Genomic DNA, 9,047 nt, shown 5'->3' with positions numbered 1-9,047 from the left:
ATTTTGTATCCTGAGACTTTGCTGAACTTGCTTATCAGTTTCAGGAGATTTGGGGCTGAGATGATGGGGTCTTCTAGATATACAATCATGTCGTCTGCAAATAGAGACAATTTGACTTCCTCCTTTCCTATTTGAATGCCCTTTATTTCTTTTTCTTGCCTGATTGCTCTGGCTAGAACTTCTAATACTATATTGAATAGCAGTGGTGAGAGGGGGCATCCTTGTCTGGTGCCACATTTCAAGGGGAATGCTTCCAGTTTTTGCCCATTCAGGATGATATTGGCTGTTGGTTTGTCATAAATAGCTTTTATTATTTTGAGATATTTTCCATCAATACCTAGCTTCTTGAGGGTTTTTAGCATAAAGGGCTGTTGAATTTTGTCAAAGGCCTTCTCTGCATCAATTGAGATAATCATGTGGTTTTTGTCTTTGGTTCTCTTTATGTGATGAATTACATTTATAGACTTGCGTATGTTGAACCACCCTTGCATCCCCGGGATGAAGCCTACTTGATCATGGTGGATAAGCTTTTTGATGTGCTGTTGCAATTGGCTTGTCAGTATTTTATAGCAGATTTTTGCATCTATGTTCATCATGGATATTGGCTTGAAGTTTTCTTTTCTTGTTGAGTCTCTGCCGGGTTTTGGCATCAGGATGATGTTGGTCTCATGAAATGATTTGGGAAGAATTCCCTCTTTTTGTATTGTTTGGAATAGTTTCAGAAGGAATGGTCCGAGCTCCTCTTTGTATGTCTGACAGAATTAGGCTGTGAACCCTTCTGGACCTGGGCTTTTTTTGGGTGGTAAGCTCTTGATTGCTGTCTCAACTTCAGACCTTGTTATGGGTCTGTTCAGGGTTTCGGCTTCTTCCTGGTTTAGGCTTGGCAGGAGGCAAGTGCCCAGGAATTTATCCATTTCTTCCAGGTTTATTAGTTTATGTGCATAGAGTTTTTTGTAATAATCTCTGATAATGGTTTGAATTTCTGTGGAATCTGTGGTGATATCCCCTTTATCGTTTTTTATGGCATCAATTTGGTTATTCTGTCTTTTCTTTTTTATTAATCTGGCTAGTGGTCTCTCTATTTTGTTGATCTTTTCAAAAAACCAGCTACTGGGTTTATTGATTTTTTGAAGGGTTTTTTGTGTCTCTATCTCCTTCAGTTCTGCTCTGATCTTAGCTATTTCTTGTCTTCTGCTAGACTTTGAGTTTTTTTGATCTTGCTCTTCTAGCTCTTTCAGTTTTGACGATAGGGTGTCAATTTTTGATCTCTCCTTGCCTCTCATGTGGGCACTTATTGCTATATATTTTCCTCTAGAGACTGCTTTAAACGTGCCCCTGAAATTCTGGTATGTTGTGTTTTCATTCTCGTTGGTTTTGAAGAACATCTTTATTTCTGTCTTCATTTCATTGTTTATCCAGTCAACATTCAAGAGCAAGTTGTTCAGTTTCCATGAAGCTCTGCGGTTCTGGGTTACTTTTTGAATTCTGAGTTCTAACTTGATTGCACTGTGGTCTGAGAGACTGTTTGTTACGATTTCCGTTCTTTTGCATTTGCTGAGGAGTGATTTACTCCCAATTATGTGGTCAATTTTAGAGTAGGTGTGATGTGGTGCTGAGAAGAATGTATATTCTGTGGATTTGGGGTGGAGAGTTCTGTAAATGTCTATTAGGTTTGCTTGGTCCAGGTCTGAGTTCAAGTCCTGAATATTCTTGTTAATTTTCCGTCTGGTTGATCTGTCTAATAATGACAATGGGGTGTTAAAGCCTGCCACTATAATTGTGTGGGAATCCAAGTCTCTTTTTAAGTCATTAAGAACTTGCCTTATGTATCTGGGTGCTCCTGTATTGGGTGCGTATATATTTAGGATCGTTAGCTCTTCTTGCTGCATTGATCCTTTTACCATTATGTAATGTCCCTGTTTGTCTCTTATGATCTTTGTTGCTTTAAAGTCTAATTTATCAGAGATGAGAATTGCAACTCCTGCTTTTATTTGCTCTCCACTTGCTTGGTAAATCTTCCTCCATCCCTTTATTTTGAGCCTTTGTGTATCCTTGCATGTGAGATGGGTTTCCTGGATACAGCACACTGATGGGTTTTGTCTTTTTATCCAATTTTCCAGTCTGTGTCTTTTGATTGGGGCATTTAGTCCATTTACATTTAGGGTTAATATTGTTATGTGCGAATTTGATACTGCCATTTTGGTGATAGCTGGGTGTTTTGCCCTTTAGTTGAGCTGGTACTTGTTGTTCCTTTATATATGTAGAGCGTCTTTCAGGAGCTCTTGTAGAGCTGGCCTGGTGGTGATGAAATCTCTGAGTACTTCCATGTTCCCAAAGGATTTTATTTTTCCTCACTTATGAAGCTTAGTTTGGCTGGATACGAGATTCTGGGTTGAAAGTTCTTTTCTTTAAGGATGTTGAATATTGGCCCCCACTCTCTTCTGGCTTGTAGGGTTTCTGCTGAGAGATCTGCTGTGAGTCTGATGGGCTTCCCTTTGTGGGTAATCCGACCTTTGTCTCTGGCTGCCCTTAGTATTTTCTCCTTCATTTCGACCCTGGTGAATATGACGATTATGTTCCTTGAGGTTGCTCTTCTTGACGAATATCTTTGTGGTGTTCTCTGTATTTCCTGGAGTTGAATGTTTGCCTGCCTTGCTAGGTTGGGGAAGTTTTCCTGGATAATATCCTGAAGAGTATTTTCCAGCTTGGATTCATTCTCTTCGTCGCATTCAGGTACGCCTATCAAACGTAGATTAGGTCTTTTCACATAGTCCCACATTTCTTGGAGATTTTGTTCATTCCTTCTTACCCTTTTTCTCCAGTCCTGCCTTCCCGGTTTATTTCATTGAGTTGATCTTCGACGTCTGATATCCTTTCTTCTGCTTGGTCAATTCCACTGTTGATACTTGTGCATGCTTTGCGAAATTCTCGTGTTGCATTTTTCAGCTCCATCAATTCACTTATATTGCTTTCTATTTTGTCCGTTCTCATTAGCTTTTCGTCAAATCTTTTTTTCAAGGTTCTTAATTTCTTTGCATTTGGTTAGAACATGTTCTTTAAGTTCACAGAAATTTCTTACTACCCACCTTCTGAAGTCCAATTCTGTCATTTGATCACACTCATTCTCCCTCCAACCTTGTTCCCTTCCTGGTGAGGAGTTGTGATCTCTTGTAGGAGGAGAGGTGTTCTGGTTTCGGGTGTTTTCATCCTTTTTGTGCTGGTTTCTTCCCATCTTTAAGGATTTATCCACCTGTCGACTTTGTAGTTCCTGGCTTTCAGGTTGACATTCTGTTTGTTGATGATGAGGTTATTTCTGTTTCTTTGTTTTCCTTCTGACAGTCTGGCCCCTCTGCTGTAGTTCTGCTGAGGTTCTCTCCAGGCCCTGCTTGCCTGGGGTTCACCTGCAGCAGCTGCTGAACAGTAAAGGTTGTTACCAATTTTCTTCTTCTGCTATCTTTGTCCCAGAAGGATACCCGCCTAGTGTCAATCTGATCTCTCCTTCATGAGGTGTCTCTTTGGATATACAGGGGTCAGGGAGCTGCTTGAGGAGACAGTATCTTCTTTAAAGGAGTTCAAATGGTGAGCTGTGAGCTCCGTTGTTCATTGGGAGCTGCTGGGCAGGTACGTTTAGGTCTGCTGCAGCAGAACTCATAAACTGCTTTTTGTTCCCAGGTGCTCTGTCCCAGGGATTTAGGGCTTTATTTATGAGTTTCCGTTATGCTGCTGTCTTCTTTTTTTTTTTTTTCCTTCAGAGCTGCCCTGCCCAGCAAGGAGGCAGCCTAGTCACTGTCTGCCTGTAGAGGCTTTGTTGAGCCGCTGTGGGCTCTGCCCAGCTGCCGAGTGAACTTCCTTGCAGTCCTGTTTATATGGGTGTAGTTAGAACTGGTTTGGCGATGGTGGCCCGCCTCTGTTGAGGCGGAGTCTCTCTGCTGTGGTGGGTTGCTTTCGCAACGGCGGGTTGCCTCAGCAATGGCAGGTTGTCTTGGCAACGGCAGGCTGCCTCAGCAATGGCGGGATGCCTTGGCAACGGGCGGGCTGCCTCAGCATTGGCCGACTACCCCCATTGTGGCTGGCTCTCTCGGTAATGGCGGACGCCCCTCCCCCAACAGCGCTGGACCATCCCGGGTTCAGCTGCGCTTGCTGTGAAACTGTCAATCCAGAGTTTCTGATTGCTGTTCTTTTGTGGGGTGGGACCAGCCGAGCCTGATCGCCTGGCTCCCTGCCTCAGAGCCTTTTTTAAGTTTGTGTTCCAGCCACCTGTTGAAGAGGCACCGGGGTCTGTTTGTTTTCCCCTGTGGCCACTCACTGCGCTGGCTTAAACAGCGGCACTGAGGTTTGTGGTGCTTTTTTTTTTTTTGCCCTGGAATCTACTGTCCTGGTTCCCTGATCAGTCCCCTTTTTAAACAGACGAATGGGCGGCTTCCCGTGGCTCCAATCGCCAGCCAAAAGGGCACCCAGACCGGTGTATTTTGTATGGAGAACTGCTGCTCCGGGGTGCTGACAAAGCGGCCATGCTGACCAAAACAGCCACGCTGGTGACCTGTGGAGCTCCTTCGCCTGGGAATTTCCTAGTCTGTGGGCAATAAAAATGCGGAGTCCACTCACCCTCTGCTCTTTCACTGGGAGCTGCAATCCTGAGCTGTTCCTAAACGGCCATCTTCTCAATGAAAAAATTTAGCAGAATTTATTATGCTTTAGGTCTTTTTGACACAGAAAATGCATTTATGTGTTTTTGGGCAATTAAAATTAATTTGATAATAAGAGAGTCTGTTAGAATATAAATTTCCCTCACAGACTCACATTTATTCAGTGATTACAATATATTATAAATGGTTATAAGCAACTTATGTGTACTAGTAAATTTAAATTTCCTAGCAACTCTGTGAAGCTCTCACAATATCACACAGCTTGCAAAGTGTAGAATCAGGATTTGAATTCAGGCAATCTGGTTTCAGAGTGTGTCGTCATAGCCACTCCACCACTGTATACATTAAACAGATTTATAATATTTTAGTAGACTAAAGGCTAATAATCTTAATAAAGCTATTATTAATATTAGTATGAAAGATAAAATGACAAAAAAATAAGACCAATATATATAAATAGAAAATTCAGAGAAGAAGAAATAAAAATGGCTGACAGAGGCATGTAATAATAAAGAAGTTTCACGATGGCTGAATATTGTAAAGATATTACTACAACTTAAGTTGGTCTAAAATAATTAAATGCAGTTCTAAGTAAAAGATCAATAGGCCATAGAATTTTGTTGGAAATTGACAGGCTGATTGTCAAATTCAACTAGAGTAGAAAATATGAAAGACTAAAACATGTTTTTTAAAGATAAAAATGAGGAATAAATTTTCTTATACAAATAAAAACATATGAGCCCATTGATTAACACAATGTAATATTGACACATAAATTAAAGGAATAGAACAATTTAAGAAGTCTGTGTTACATAAGCACTACTATACCTGCACAGAGATATATATTTAGTGATGTTAACTATGTCAGTATCAGTAATTGTAAAACAAAATATACATAGCTCAAATATTCATAAAGGAAAAATTGGTAAAATACTGTAAAACTCAATGATGGTGCATTATGCTATGCATAAGATTTCGATGTAACTTCATGTTAATGCTCTACTATGTATCATCAGTTACAAAAGGACAGTTACAAAACAATGTTAGTCCAGAGCTTATTATGTCAGTTAAAATCAAATTCCTTAGCCTTTCAAGGTGTTAGTTATCTTTCTTGAACAATAAATATAGTAATGGGACCTACCTAATTGTGATATGGTTAATTCTTATTAAAAAATGCTTAGTGTAGTGTGTCACACAGAATAGACACATCATAAACACTAGCTATTAGTATTAATAATGGATGTAATATGTAAAAATTAATTTTAGAGGGGAAAGGTGTGGGTTAAAAGCAGAAAATATTTCCTTCTATTCTCTTTCCCTCCTTTCCCTCACTTCTACCCCTCTTTATTTTCTCTTATATTCTTTCTAAATATATATAATTGTATCAATATATTTATAGTATAAAGCCAGCGATTTAAAAAAAAATTCAGCCCTATCCAGCTTTCAAAGATTCTAAGATAACTGAAAATTAGAATCCTAATTGATAGTCTCTGAGTCCTGAGCAAGTAAAAATTACTATCCTCTGGGTTTTCTTGGAAATATCTCTAATTAAAATCCTTTATTTCCTGATTAGAGTTTATTATTTGAACACTTTTGTGAGACTCCAGCATGCCACAAATGCTTTACTGACAGGTGGCCAGACTGCATACCACATGACTTCCACCCCCACTGCTTATTGCCAGGCATGGCTCTTCAGCCTGGGCTCCCCATGCAGCCACCCCACCCCTGCCTAACTCTACAATCAGTCATGACTTTGTATTTCTCTGGGACCAAACTGCCCAGAGGTACCTGAAAGCCTTTCTCTATCACTTATGCTGTTGCCCTTGCCCAATTGCCCTCAAGCCAGAGAGGAAATGGGGAGACAGGGCACAGCTGTGAACAACCAGAATGGATTCTACAGCCAAGATATAAAGGAGGAGTGGGCAGAATGCACACCCCACAACTCCCCACCTCAACTGCCCCTTGTCAAATAAAACTTGCCACCTTCTGGCACTCAGCACACCCACTTTTCCCCAACATGAGCATTTCAGTTGTGTCCCAATACCTTTCTGAAAACACAGCTCCAACAGGCATGTGATATTCCCTTGGGCTCTCACAACCTAAGTTTTGCCTCCTGCTTCCTGATCATCTGGCCAATAACCTGGTAAATCAGCTTGCTCCCCATCGTAGCAAGCACTTGAACTTGAGGCTATGCTGATTCTGCTCCAGTCCCTACAGAACTCAAACATGCTGTTCAGTGGGCCACATAGGGGCCTGGGAAGTGGGTAACTATGTATACATTTCCAATTCTGCTGTCATGTAACCACATTCCCAGAGCCTGAGGTCAAGTAAACTCAAATAGCCAACATCATGACAATGAATACCCACCTGCATGGGTTCAAAAACAGAGCCCTGCCTTTACACAAACCTGCAGTGCTATTACACTGGAGAACAGGCAAACTAGAAAGCTATCTGTATTGGACTCAGTGTCAAGGTTCTACCCTGAAACCATTCCCACAGAGTCATTAAATAAGGGTTTCCTGTGGCCTCCAACCACAATGTGTTCTAAAGATAGATTACAGTGTGCATTTGTACTAAGAGTTACAAGCCTGGAACAGGATTTTGATAGGAAAACAAATAATGTTCCTGCATAATTAGGATTCTTGAAATTGCACCAAGAACTTCATCTCATCAAACTAAACTTCATGCATGATGGAGAAATAAAATCTTTTCCAGACAAGCAATCGCTAAGGAAATTTGTTACCTCTGGGGTAGCCTTACAAGGAGCCCTTAGGAAAGTTTTAAAGATGGAAATAGAAGAATGATACCTGCTATCATCACAAAAAAACACTTAATTAAATATCTCATAGACACCGTAAAACAATTACAAAATCAACATTACAGAGAAACAGGTTAACTACTTCATAACTAAATCAAAATCTCAGATATCAGTATTAACCTTGAATGTAAGTAATATAAACATTCCCTTAAAAAGCACAACCCTCTCTCACCACCCCTATTCAACATAATATTGGAAGTTCTGGCCAGGGCAATCAGGCAAGAGAAAGAAGTAAAGGGTATCCAAATAGGTAAGGAGGAAGTCAAATTGTCTCTATTTGCAGATGACATAATTGTATATTTAGAAGATCTATCATCTCAGTCCAAAATCTACTTAAGCTGATAAGCAACTTCAACCAAGTCTTATAGTAAAAAAATCAATGTGCAAAAATTACAAGCATTCCTACACACCAATAACAAACAAACAGAGAGCCAAATCGTGATTGAACTCCCATTCATAATTGCTACAATAAGAATAAAATACCTAGCAATATAACTAACAAGGGATGTGAAGGACCTGTCAAGGAGAACTACAAACTGCTGCTCAAGGAAATAAGAGATAACACGAACAAATGAAAAAGCATTCCATGCTCATGGTTAGAAAAAATCAATATCATGAAAATGACCATATTGCTCAAAGTAATGTATAGATTCCATGCTATCCCCTTCAAGCTACCATTGACTTTCTTTTCTTTTCTTTTTTTTTAAAAAAATATATTTTATTTCACTTTAGGTTCTGAGGTACATGTGCAGAACATGCAGGATTGTTGCATAGGTACACACATGCCAATGTGGTTTGCTGCCTCCATCCCCGTCACTTATATCTGGCATTTCTCCCCATGTTATCCCTCCCCAACTCCCTACCCCATGCTGTCCCTACCCTAGTCCCCCCCCAACAGACCCTGGTGTATGATGCTCCCTTCCCTGTGTCCATGTATTCTCATTGTTCAACACCCACCTATGAGTGAGAACACACGGTCTTTGATTTTCTGTCCTTGTGTCAATTTGCTGAGAATGATGGTTTCCAGATTCATCCATGTCCCAACAGAGGACATGAACTCATCGTTTTTTATGGCCGCATAATATTCCACGGTGTATATGTGCCATATTTTCCTTGTACAGTCTATCATCAATGGGCATTTGGGATGGTTCCAGTTCTTTGCTGTTGTAAACAGTGCTGCAATGAACATACGTGTGCATGTGTTTTTATAATAGAACGATTTATAATCATTTGGATATATGTATATATATATTCAGCAACGGGATTGCTGGGCCAAATGAAATTTCTATTTCTCGTCCTTGAGGAAGCACCACACTGTCTTCCACAATGGTTGAACTAGTTTACACTCCCACCAGCAGTGTAAAAGTGTTCCTATTTCTCCACATCCTCTCCAGCATCTGTTATCTCGATTTTTTAATGATCACCCTTCTAACTGGGGTGAGATGGTATCTCAATGTAGTTTTGATTTGCATTTCTCTAATGACCAGTAATGATGAGCAGTTTTTCATATGTTTGTTAGCCTCATATATGTTTTCTTTTAAAAATTATCTCTTCATAGCCTTCATCCACTTTTGAATGGGTTC

This window comes from Sapajus apella, unplaced genomic scaffold, assembly GCF_009761245.1.
Source record: "Sapajus apella isolate SASKATOON/1434 unplaced genomic scaffold, GSC_monkey_1.0 scaffold75, whole genome shotgun sequence".
In the NCBI taxonomy this organism is placed as follows: domain Eukaryota; kingdom Metazoa; phylum Chordata; class Mammalia; order Primates; family Cebidae; genus Sapajus; species Sapajus apella.
This window is presented reverse-complemented; position numbering follows the sequence as displayed.